This window comes from Ursus maritimus, unplaced genomic scaffold (genome assembly GCF_017311325.1).
Source record: "Ursus maritimus isolate PB19 unplaced genomic scaffold, ASM1731132v1 scaffold_3, whole genome shotgun sequence".
In the NCBI taxonomy this organism is placed as follows: domain Eukaryota; kingdom Metazoa; phylum Chordata; class Mammalia; order Carnivora; family Ursidae; genus Ursus; species Ursus maritimus.
Genome location: NW_024425563.1, coordinates 103,071,456 through 103,085,325, shown reverse-complemented (window position 1 = coordinate 103,085,325; position 13,870 = coordinate 103,071,456).

The following is a 13,870-nucleotide window of genomic DNA, read 5'->3' as shown; positions in this document are numbered from 1 at the left end:
CATTCTCAATGGGGAAAAGCTGGAAGCCTTTCCCTTACAATCAGGAATACGACAAGGATGCCTACTCTCGCCACTATTATTCAACATAGTACTAGAAGTCCTTGCAACAGCAATCAGACAACAAAAAGGGATCAAAGGTATCCAGAACGGCAAAGAAGAAGTCAAACTGTCTCTCCTCGCAGATGACATGATACTCTATATGGAAAACCCAAAAGAATCCACTCCAAAACTATTAGAAGTTATAGAGCAATTCAGTAATTTGGCGGGATACAAAATCAATGCTCAGAAATCAGTTGCATTTCTATACACGAATAATGAGACTGAAGAAAGAGAAATTAGGGAATCCATCCCATTGACAATAGCACCAAAAACCATACGTTACCTTAGAATTTACTTAACCAGAGACGTAAAGGATCTACATTCTAGAAACTATAAATCACTCTTGAAAGACATTGAGGAAGAAACAAAAAGATGGAAAAATATTCCATGCTCATGGATCGGAAGAATTAACATAGTTAAAATGTCCATGCTACCCAGAGCAATCTACACTTTCGATGCTATCCCGATCAAAATACCGATGACATTTTTCAAGGAACTGGAACAAATAGTCCTTAAATTTGCTGGAACCAGAAAAGACCACAAATTGCCAAGAAACTGTTGAAAAGGAAAAACAAAGCTGGGGGCATCACAATGCCGGATTTCGAGCTGTCCTACAAAGCTGTGATCACAAAGACAGCATGGTACTGGCAAAAAAACAGACACATAGACCAATGGAACAGAATAGAGAACCCAGAAATGGACCCTCGGCTCTTTGCGCAACTAATCTTTGATAAAGCAGGAAAAAAACACCCGGTGGAAAAAAAATAAATGGTGCTGGGAAAATTGGACAGCTACATGCAAAAGAATGAAACTTGACCACTCTCTCACACCATACACAAAGATAAACTCCAAATGGACGAAAGACCTCGATGTGAGACAGGAATCCATCAAAATCCTAGAGGGGAACATAGGCAGCAACCTCGACGACATTGGCCAAAGCAACCTTTTTCGTGACACACCTCCAAAGACAAGAGAAACAAAAGATAAAATGAACTTGTGGGACTTCATCAAGATAAAAAGCTTCTGCACAGCCAAGGAAACAGTCAAAAAAACTAAGAGGCAGCCCACGGAATGGGAGAATATATTTGCAAATGACACTACAGATAAAGGACTGGTATCCAAGATCTACAAAGAACTTCTCAAACTCAATACACGAGAAACAAATAAACAAATCAAAAAATGGGCAGAAGATATGAACAGACACTTTTCCAATGATGACATACAAATGGCTAACAGACACATGAAAAAATGTTCAAAATCATTAGCCATCAAGGAAATTCAAATCAAAACCACACTGAGATACCACCTTACGCCAGTTAGAATGGCAAAAATAGACAAGGCAAGAAACAACAATTGTTGGAGAGGATGTGGAGAAAGGGGATCCCTCCTACATTGTTGGTGGGAATGCAAGTTGGTACAGCCACTCTGGAAAACAGTGTGGAGGTCCCTTAAAAAGTTAAAAATTGAGCTACCCTATGACCCAGCCATTGCACTACTGGGTATTTACCCCAAAGATACAGACGTAGTGAAGAGAAGGGCCATATGCACCCCAATGTTCATAGCAGCATTGTCCACAATAGCTAAATCGTGGAAGGAGCCGAGATGCCCTTCAACAGATGACTGGATTAAGAAGTTGTGGTCCATATATACAATGGAATATTACTCAGCTATCAGAAAGAACGAGTTCTCAACATTTGCTGCAACATGGACGGCACTGGAGGAGATAATGCTAAGTGAAATAAGTCAAGCAGAGAACGACAATTATCATATGATTTCCCTCATCTATGGAACATAAGAAGTAGGAAGATCGGTAGGGGAAGAAAGGGATAAAGAAAGGGGGGGTAATCAGAAGGGGGAATGAAGCATGAGAGACTATGGACTATGAGAAACAAACTGAGGGCTTCAAAGGTGGGGGTGGAGGAATGGGATAGACTGGTGATGGGTAGTAAGGAGGGCACGTATTGCATGGTGCACTGGGTGTTATACACAACTAATGAATCATCGAACTTTACATAATAAACCAGGGGTGTACTGTATGTTGACTAACATAATATAATAAAAAAAGCATTAAAATAAAAAAAAAAAGAAACAACAGAGTTGGGAAAGCGTCCCTCAAGTAATAGCAATATTCATGACTAGGGAATCATGAACAAACTTCTGTGTGGAGGGAGAGGAAAGTGTCACATACTTATCAGTTCATATCAGCACTGTATGGAATCCCCCCTTCAAGTCATAGTGTCTTTCATGAATATGGAAGCAGTACTCCAAGTGGGTATGGAAGCATAAGGAAAGGACCACATACATATCTCTAACAACAGTGTAGAGGAACCGTCCTTCAACTATCATGACCTTCCTGAATATTGAACCCTTATCAAAATTAGGATAAGGAAAGGTCCACATATTTATCTCTGAGAAACAACTGTGTCAGGATAACGTCCTTCAAGTAACATCATCATTCATGAATGTGGAAGTATTACCCAAAGTGTGTGTGGAAGCATGAGGATAGTGCCACATTCTTATCTCTAAGACACTATAGTGTAAGGAAATTGTCCTCCTTGTAATATCATGTTTCATGAATAAGGAACCATTAATCAAATTTGGTGTGCAAGGAAGACTAAAGTGCAAGAGACTTATCCCTAGAAACCACACAGAAGGGAAACCGTGTTTCAACTCATATCATTTTTCATGAATATGGAAGCATTACCCAAAGTTGGTGTGGAAGAATGAGGAAGGTGCCACATACATATCTCTAAGAAACAACAGATTTAGGAAAGCGTCCTTCAAGTTACATCAACATTCGTGAATAGGGAAGCATTAACCAACTTCCGTGTGGAAGGAAGAGGGAAGTGCCACATACTTATCATTTAGAAAGTGTATGGATTAGCCATCTTTCAATGAAGATCTTCCTGCAAGGCAATAACTTTTCCAAATGTATGTTGGGAACAGAAGGAACATACCCTATGGCTAACTCAGGAAAACATGTCTCTGTAGCAAACTTCTTCAACTCGGTACTCCTTTCCTAGAGATAGAAGATGTCTGCAACGTATGCGTGGATGCACAGGGGAAGTGCCATGTAGTTAGTTAACTGAGTTAAACATGCTTGTGTAGAAAGCATCCTTCAACTAATGTCCTCCTCTATGCACAGAGCAACTTTCTCAAAGAAATGTGTTGAAGCATAAGGGATGTGCCCCATAGGTAACTCAGTGAAAGGAATCTGGGTAGAAGGATATTTCAAGTAATGACTTGTTTAGGGAAGATAGAAGGTGTTTCCAATGTATGCAGGAAAATGTAAGGAAAGTACCCTGGACTTGTCACAGTGAAAGAAGTATGTGTGCCGAAACCATCTCTCAAACGACCATCTTCAGTCCCTGGAGACTAAAGTGTTTTCCAACGTCTGTGTGGAAAGCAGGGTGGCACACACGTATCTCAGTGCAACAGGTCATTGCCCGTAACCACCTTTCAAGCTAAGAACTTTTTACCCGGGGAGAGTATATTTGTTCTCACATATATGTGTGGAAACATGAGGAGTGTGCCATAGCCTTGACTCAGTAAAACAAGTCTGTGAAGAGACTATCTGTCCAACAACACCTTGTCTCCTGGATAAGGAGCGTTTTCCAATGAATGCTGAGGAAGCATCAAGAAAGTGGCATGCACCTGACTCAGCAAAACCAGCCTCTGTAACAACCGCCCTTCAACTTAGAACTTCTTTCCTGGCAAATGAGTCTCAAATGCATGGTTGCGATCGATCATGAGGAAAATGACAAATACTTAACTCAGTGAAACTGGTTCATGCGGAAACCGTCTTTCAGATAGTACCTTCTTTCCCACAAACAGAAATGTTCACAAATAAATGTATGTGGGGGTGAGAAAGGAGGAAAGATGGCAGAGAAGTAGGGGACCCTATTTCAACCGGTCCCCTGAATCAAGCTGGATATCTAACAGACCATTCTAAACAAGCAGGACATCAGCCTGAGATGTAAGAAGATACATCTAGATCTCTACAAACAGAATATCTCTGACGGTTGGTCTCGAGGTATGAAGTGGGGAGCCGAGAGTCTGCGGGCAGATAATGGAAGATAAATGGAAGGGAGAGGGAGCCTCCGTGAATGTGCACTGGGAAGGCAAAAGCCTCCCACACTGGGGACAGGGCACAGACTCGCAGACTGGTAGAGGCGGGGAAATGTCTTTAGGAGACCACCCCCCAGATTGAAACCTGGAGCTCGGGAGTGCACGTGTGAACTAGGAGGGGCTGGTGGTTTTAGAAGCACAAAGAGCAGAGATGTGCCGAGCCCTGGGAGCGAGGACTGGGAGCGCAGCTGTGGGGTGCACAATGCAGGACGCTGCAGGTTTTTTAGCAGCACCGACAGAAATGGACTCAGTGTGGCCTGGAGAGCTCAGTGAAGAGCAGACTCCAATCCCTCTGTTCTGAGATAGAGGTTTGGATACGGTCACTGCTGCTCCGACTCTCAGAAGAGACACAGAAAGCCACCAGGGAAAGCCACCAGAGAACAAAATCCCCCCAAAACTGGTTCTCACTGAGCTCATCCCCCCCCCCCAAAGGAAGCAGGGCAACTCTGCCAAAAAAAGTGGTAGGCCCCTCCCCCAGAAGGCAGGCTGAAAGAACAAGAAGCCCACATCCCTACGGTCCCTATAAAACAGGTGCATCTTGTTGGGTCCTGGTCAATAATTTGGACTCTCTACATCCCCGCAACCACACCTCATCAGAATGACAAAGAGGAGGAACCCCAGCACAGGAGAGAACCAGTGATTGTGGCCTCTGCCACAGAACTAATGGATATGGATATAACCAAGATGTCAGAAATGGATTTCAGAGTAACAATTATCAAGATGATATATAGGCTTGAGAAAAATATTAAAGAAAATATAGACTCTCTAAGGGTTGAAATGAGAACTAATCTGGCGGAATGTAAAAATGCTATGAATGAAATGCCGTCTAAACTGGATGTTCTGAGGGCCAGGGTAAACGAGGCAGAAGAATGAATTAGTGAGCTAGAGGATGAGATGATAGAAAAGAAGGAAAAAGAGGTGGCATGGGAAGAAAGACTCCAATTTCAAGAAACTAAGCTGAGGGAGATCACTGACTCAATGAAACACTCCAAAATCAGAATTATTGGGGTTCCCTGAGGGCATGGAGAAAGAGAGAGGTCTAGAAGAGATTTTTGAACAAATCGTAGCTGAGAACTTCCCTAATCAGGGAAAGGAAACAAGCATTTGTGTCCAAGAGACAGAGAGGACCCTGCCCACGATCAATGAGAACAGACTGGCACCACGAGATATTCGCAAATCTCAGATCCAAAGAAGCAATCTTGAAAGTGGCCAGGGGGAAGAGAATCCCCACCTACAGAGGGAGTAACATCAGAATAACATCAGACCTGTCTACAGAGACCTTGCAAGCCAGAAAGGGATTGCAAGACATATTCAGAGTACTAAGGGAGAAGAACATGCAGCCACGGATCCTTTATCCAGCAAGGCTGTCATTCAGATGGATGGAGAGACAAGGAGCTTCCAAGACTGGCAGAAACTGAAAGAATATGTGACCACCAAGCCAGCCCTACAAAAAATATTAAGGGGGGGTTAATAAAAGTAGAAAGACCCCAAGAGTGATACAGAACAGAAATTTACAGAGACAATTTATAGAAACAAGGACTTCACAGACAACATGATGACATTAAAATTATGTTTCTCAATAATCACTCTCAATGTGAATGGCCTAAATGCTCCCATAAAATAACACAGAGTTGGAGATTGGATAAAAAGACATGACCCATCCATATGCTGTCTACAAGAGACTCACTTTGAACCTAAAGATATATCCAGACTGATAGCAAAGTCATAGAGAACAATTTTTCATGCGAACGGACCTCAAAAGAAAGCTGGGGTAGCAATTCTCATATCAGACCAATTAGATTTTCAGTAAAGAATGTAGTTAGAGATACAGAAGGACACTATATTATTCTTCAAGGGTGTATCCAACAAGAGGTTCTAACAGTTATAAATATCTATGCCCCCATCATGGGAGCAGCCAACTACATAAGCCAACTGTTAACCAAAGTAAAGGAACATTTAGATAATAATATGTTAATAGTACGGGACCTCAACACTCCACTCTCAGTGACAGACAGTTGATCTAAGCAGATGAGCAACACAGAAACAAGAGCTTTGAATGATACACTGGACCAGTTGGACCTCAGATATATATATGGAACATTCGACTCTAAAACATCAGAATACTCATTCTTTTCGAACGTACATGAAACTTTCTCCAAAATAGACCATACACTGTGTCACAAATCAGGTCTCAACTGATACTAAAAGATTGAGATTATTCCCTGCATATTCTTAGACCACGATGCTTTGAAACTGTAACTCAATCATAAGAAAAAAATTGGAGGAAACTCAAACACTTGGAAACTAAGGATCATCCTGCTTAAGAATGTTTGTGTAAACCAGGAAATTAAGGAAGAAGTTGAGCAATTTATAGAAACCAATGAGAACAAAAACACATCAGTCCAAAACCTGAGGGACACTGCAAACGCAGTCCTAGGGGGAAATACATAGCCATCCAAGCCTCACTCAAAAGAATAGAAAAATCTAGCCCCACCCACCTTGCCCCCTTTCCTCAAGTGCTTCCTCTCCTCCTTTCTGTTGGAATGTTACATCTTTGCCACACCTCTGCAGAGGGTCCCACAGCCACCTGCAAACAAGTGCTTAGATGTCAACGATGGGGCTAGGGTGGCCCAGCTGACAGAGTGAGGGTGGCCGGGCCAAGGTGCATGCTCCGGAACCTGGGCTCCCATTAGACTGCAAAGAACAGCATCCTGGAGGAGTTAAGATGGCGGAGGAGTAGGGGACCCCTTTTTCAGCTGGTCCCCTGAGTCGAGCTGGATAGGTACCAGACCATCCTGAACATCCATGGAATAAGCCTGAGATGCAGGAAGATACATATGGATCTCTACAAATGAACATCTCTAGCAATGAGTATTGAGGTACAAAGCGGGGAGCCGTGAAACCGTGCACAGATATCGGAAGATAAATGGAAGGGCAAGGGAGCCGCCGCGTTCGGGCACGGGGAAGCGGTAGCCACCTGCATGGGGGAGCGGGCAGAATCACGGACCGGCACCCGCGAGAGAGCAGACTGCGACCATGAGCCAGGGAATGCGCGTGACCAGTCTGAAAACCGAAGCTCCGGGGCGCCTGCGAACCACACTGAAACAGAGCTCCAGAGCACAAAGGGGTGGCTGGCGGCTGGCGGTGTTAGAAACACAAAGGACAGGGATGCGCCAGCCCTAGAAGCGAAGGCTGTGATGCCGGGTGTGGGGCGCACATCCCGGGACACTGCAGGGTTGAGCAGCACCAACAGAAACAGAGTTAAAGTGACCAGACCATCAGTGGAGAATGGACTGCGATCCCTCTGTTCTGAGACAGAGGCTGAGATTCGGCTACTGTTGCTGGACTCTCAGAAGACGCACAGCAAACCGCCAGGGAAAGCTGCCAGAGAACAAAAGCCTGGAAATACCGGCTCACAGTGTGCCCATCCCCATCCCCCCTCCCAGGGGACACGGAGACTCTACCCAAACAGGGTTGCCTGAGTATCAGCATGGCTGGCCCCTCCCCCAGAAGGCAGGCTGAAAAATCAAGAAGCCCACATCCCTAAGATCCCTATAAAACAAGGGCGCACGGCCTGGGTCCCTGTCAATAATTTGGGCTCTGGACAACCCCGCAACCTCTCCTCATCAGAATGATGAGAAGGAGAAATCTCCTCCAGCAAAGAAAAAACAATGAGTCTGTGGCCTCTGCCACAGAACTAATGGATATGGATATAACCAAATTATCAGAAATGGAGTTCAGAGTAACAATGGTCAAGATGATGTATAGACTTGAAAAAAGTATTAACGAAAATGTTAATGAGAATATAGAATCTCTAAGGGCAGAATTGAGAGCAAACCTGGCAGAAATTAAAAATTCTATGAGCCAATGCAGTCAAAACTAGATGGTCTGACGGCCAGGGTGAATGAGGCAGAAGAACGTATCAGTGAATTGGAGGATGGGTTAGTAGAAGAGAAAGCTAAAATAGAAACTTGGCTCAAAAAAATCCAATCTCAAGAATGTAGGTTATGGGAGATTACTGACTCAGTGAAACTTTCCAATGTCAGAATCATCGGCATCCCGGAGGGGGTTTAGAAAAACAGAGGTCTAGAAGAGATATTTGAACAAATTGTAGCTGAAAACTTCCCTAATCTAGCAAAGAAAACAAGCTTTGGGTCCAAGACGCAGAGAGGACCCCTCTAAGTGCAACCACGACAAACCTACGCCACGTCACATCATAGAGCAATTTGCAAATATTAGATCCAAGGATTACTGAAAGTCGCCAGGGCAAAGAAATTTCTCATGTACCAAGGCAAAGGTATCAGAATTATGTCAGACCTGTCTACACAGACCTGTAATGAGAGAAAGGGTTGGGGGGCCATTTTTAAAGCACTTTCAGAGAAAAACATGCAGCCAAGGATCCTTTATCCAGCAAGGCTGTCATTCAGAATTGATGGAGAGATAAAGACCTTCCAGAATCTCCAGTCATTGAACAATTTCGTAACCACAAAACCAGCCCTACAGGAGATATTAAGGAGGGTTCTATAAAAGTAAAAAGGCCCCAAGAATGATAAGAACAGAAAGTCACAATCTATAGAAACAAAGACTTTACTGGCAACATGTCATCATTAAAATCATATCTCTCAATATTCAGACTCAATGTAAATGGCCTAAATGCTCCCATATAGCACCACAGGGTTGCAGATTGGATAAAAAGACATGACCAATCCATTTGCTGTCTACAAGAGACTCATTTTGAACCTAAAGATACATTCAGACTGAAAGTAAAGGGATGGGATACCATCTTTCACGCCAATGGACCTCAAAAGAAAGCTGGGGTAGCAATTCTCATAACAGACAGACTGGATTTTAAACTGAAGACTATAGTTAGAGACACAGAAGGGCACTATATTATTCTTAAAGGATGTATCCATCAAGTGGATATGACAACTATAAATATATATGCCCCCAACAGGGGAGCAGCAAGATACACAAGCCAACTCTTAACCACAATAAAGAGACATATAGATAAAAATACATTAATAGTAGGGGACCTCAACACTCCACTATCAGCAAGAGACAGAGCACCAGAACAGAAAACCAACAAAGAAACAAGAGCTTTGAATGCCATACTCGACAAGTTGTACCTCATAGATATATATAGAACACTACACCCCAGAACAAAGGAGTACTCATTCTATTCTAGTGCCCATGGAACATTCTCAAGAATAGACCATGTTCTGGGACACAAAACAGGTCTCAACCGATATGAAAAGACTGAAATTATTCCCTGCATATTCTCAGACCACAATGCTTTGAAATTGGAACTCAACCACAAGGAAAAAATTTGGAAGAAACTCAAACACTTGGAGACTAAGAACCATCCAGTTCAGGAATGACTCGATAAACCAGGAAATCAAAAATCAATCTAAACAATTTATGGAGACCAACGAGAATGAAAACACAACGGTCCAAAATCTATGGGATACTGCAAAGGCAGTCCTAAGGGGGAAATACATAGCCATCCAAGCCTCACTCAAAAGAATAGAAAAATCTAAAATGCAGTTTTTATATTCTCACCTCAAGAAGCTGGAACAGCAACAGAGGGACAGGCCTAACCCACGCATGAGGAAGCAGGTGACCAAGATTAGAGCAGAAATCAATGAATTAGTAACCAGGAGTACAGTAGAGCAGATCAACAACTAGAAGCTGGTTCTTTAAGAGAATCAATAAATTTGGCAAACTGCTTGCAAGACATATCCAAAAGATAGAGAAAGGACCCAAATTAATAAAATTATGAATGAAAAGGGAGAGGTCACAACCAACACCAATGAAATTGGAAGGATTATTAGAAACATTTATCAACAGCTTTATTATGCCAATAAATTAAGCAATCTGGGAGAGATGGAGGCTTTCCTGGAAACCTATAAACTACCAAGAGTGAAACAGGAAGAAATTGATCTATTAAACAGGCCAATGAATTATGAAGAGATTGAAACAGTGAAAAACAACCTTCCAGAAAACAAAACTCCAGGCCCGGACAGTTTTCCTGGGTGAATTCTACCAGACATTCAAAGAAGAAATAATACCTATTCTCTTAAAGTTATTTCAAAAAATAGAAACCAAAGGAAAGCTACCAAACTCATTCTATGAGGCCAATATTACCTTGACCCCAAACCAGGCAAAGACCCTATAAAAAAGGAAAATTACAGACTGATACCCCTGATGAATATGGACGCCAGAATTCTCAACAAGATCCTGGCTAATAGAATCCAACAGTACATTTAAAGGATTATCCATCATGACCAAGTGGGATTCATCCCTGAGATGCAAGCGTGGTTCAACATTCGCAAAACGATCGGTGTCTTAAATTTTATTGAGAAGGAAAAAGCCAAAAATCATATGATTTTCTCAATAGATGCAGAAAAAGCATTTGACAAAATACAGCATCCTTTCCTGATTAAAACCCTTCAGAGTGTAGGGATAGAAGGTACATTCCTCAATCTCATAAAAACCATCTATGAAAAGCCTATAGCAAATATCATTCTCAATGGGGGAAAGCTGGAAGCCTTTTCCTTAAGATCAGGAACATGACAAGGATGCCCACTCTCACCACTATTATTCAACATAGTATTAGAAGTCCTTGCAACAGCAATCAGACAACAAAAAGGGATCAAAGGTATGCAATTCAGCAAAGAAGAAGTAAAAATGTCTCTCTTCACAGATGACATGATACTCTATATGGAAAACCCAAAAGAATCCACTCCCATCTATTAGAAGTTATAGAGCAATTCAGTAATGTGGCGGGATACAAAATCAATGCTCAGAAATCAGTTGCATTTCTATACACGAATAATGAGACTGAAGAAAGAGAAATTAGGGAATTCATCCCATTTACAATAGCACCAAAAACCATACATTAACTTGGAATTTACTTAACCAGAGACGTAAAGGGTCTATATTCTAGAAACTACAAATCACTCTTAAAAGACATTGAGGAAGACACAAAGAAATGGAAAAATATTCCATGCTCATGGATCGGAAGAATTAACATAGTCAAAATGTCCATGCTACCCAGAGCAATCTACACTTTCAATGCTATCCCGATCAAAATAACGATGACATTTTTCAAAAAACTGGAACATATAGCCCTTAAATTGTATGGAAACAGAAAAGGCCCCAAAACGCCAAGGAATTTTTGAAAAGGAAAAACAAAGCTGGGGGCATCACAATGCCGGATTTCGAGCTGTCCTACAAAGCTGTGATCACAAAGACAGCATGGTACTGGCACAAAAACAGACACATAGACCAATGGAACAGAATAGAGAACCCAGAAATGGACCCTCGGCTCTTTGCGCAACTAATCTTTGATAAAGCAGGAGAAAACATCCAGTGGAAAAAAGACAGTCTTTTCAATAAATGGTGCTGGGAAAATTGGACAGCTACATGCAAAAGAATGAAACTTGACCACTCTCTCACACCATACACAAAGATAAACTCAAAATGTATGAAAGACCTCTATGTGAGACAGGAATCCATCAAAATCCTAGAGGAGAACATAGGCAGCAACCTCGACGACATCGGCCACAGCAACCTTTTTCATGACACATCTCCAAAGGCAAGAGAAACAAAAGATAAAATGAGCTTGTGGGACTTAATCAATATAGAAAGCTTCTGTGCAGCCAAGGAAACAGTCAAAAAAACTAAGAGGCAGCCCACAGAATTGGAGAATATATTTGCAAATGATACTACAGAGAAAAGACTGGAATCCAAGATTTATAAAGAAGTTCTCAAACTCAATACACGAGAAACAAATAAACAAATCATAAAATGGGCAGAAGATATGAACAGACACTTTTCCAATGATGACATACAAATGGCTAACAGACACATGAAAAAATGTTCAAAATTATTAGCCATCAGGGAAATTCAAATCAAAACCACACTGAGATAGCACCTTACGCCAGTTAGAATGGCAAAAATTGACAAGGCAAGAAACAACAATTGTTGGAGAGGATGTGGAGAAAGGTGATCTTCTACATTGTTGGTGGGAATGCAAGTTGGTACAGCCACTTTGGAAAACAGTGTGGAGGTCCCTTAAAAAGTTAAAAATTGAGCTACCCTATGATCCAGCCGTTGCACTACTGGGTATTTACCCCAAAGATACAGACATAGTGAAGAGAATGGCCATATGCACCCCAATGTTCATAGCAGCATTGTCCACAATAGCTAAATCGTGGAAGGAGCCGAGATGCCCTTCAACAGATGACTGGATTAAGAAGTTGTGGTCCATATATACAGTGGAATATTACTCAGCTATCAAAACGAACGATTTCTCAACATTTGCTGCAACATGGATGGCACTGGAGGAGATAATGCTAAGTGAAATAGTCAAGCAGAGAAAGACAACTATCATATGATTTCTCTCATCTATGGAACATAAGAACTAGGAAGATTGGTAGGAGAAGAAAGGGATAAAGAAAGGGGGGGTAATCAGAAGGGGGAATGAAACATGAGAGACTATGGACTCTGAGAAAGAAACTGCGGGCTTCACAGGGGATGGGCGTGGGGGAATGGGATAGGCTGGTGATGGGTAGTAGGGAGTGCACGTATTGCATGATGCACTGGGTGTTATACGCAACTAATGAATCATCGAACTTTACATCAAAAACCAGGAATGTACTGTATGGTGACTAACATAATATAATAAAAATATTTTAAAAAAACACAAAAGAATAGAAAAATCTCAAATACAGAGCCTATACTCACACCTTAAACAATTGGAGACAGAACAGAAGAACTGGCCAAAGCCATGCATGAAATGACAACTGATTAAGATTAGAGCAGAGATCAATGAATTAGAAACCAGAAATACAATATAGCAGATCACCAAAACTAGAAGCTGATTCTTTGAAAGGATTAAGAAGATCAATAAACCAGTGGCCAGGCTTACCCAAAAGAAAAAAGAAAAGACCCAAATTAATAAAATTATGAATGAACGGGGGGAGATCATGACTAACAGCAAGGAAATAGAAACAATCATTAGAAACCATTATCAACAACTATATGCCAATAACCTAAGCAACTTGGAAGAAATGGATGCCTTTTAGGAAACTTATAAACTACCACGACGGCAACTGGAAGAGATCGACATCCTAAATAGGCCAATATCCAGGGACGAGATGGAAGCAGTGTCCAACAACCTCCCAAAAAACAAGAGTCCAGGGCCTGATGGATTCCCTGGATAATTCTACCAAACATTCAAAGAAGAAATAATACCTATTCTCCTGATGCTGTTTCAAAAAATAGAAACAGAAGGAAAACTTCCAAACTCATCATAAAGTAGAATTACAGACTGAAATCCCTGATGAATGTGGATGCCAAAATTCTCAACAAGATCCTAGCTAATATGATCCAACAGTATATTAAAAGGATTATCCATCACAACCAAGTGGGACTCATCCCTAGGATGCAAGGGTGGTTCAACATTCACAATTCAATCGATGTGTTAGAACACATCAATAAGAGAAGAGACAAGAATCATATGATCCTCTCAATTGATGCAGAAAAAGCATTTGACAAAATACAGCATCCTTTCCTGATTAAAACCCTTCAGAGTGTAGGGATAGAGGGTACATTCCTCAATTTCATAAAAACCATCTCT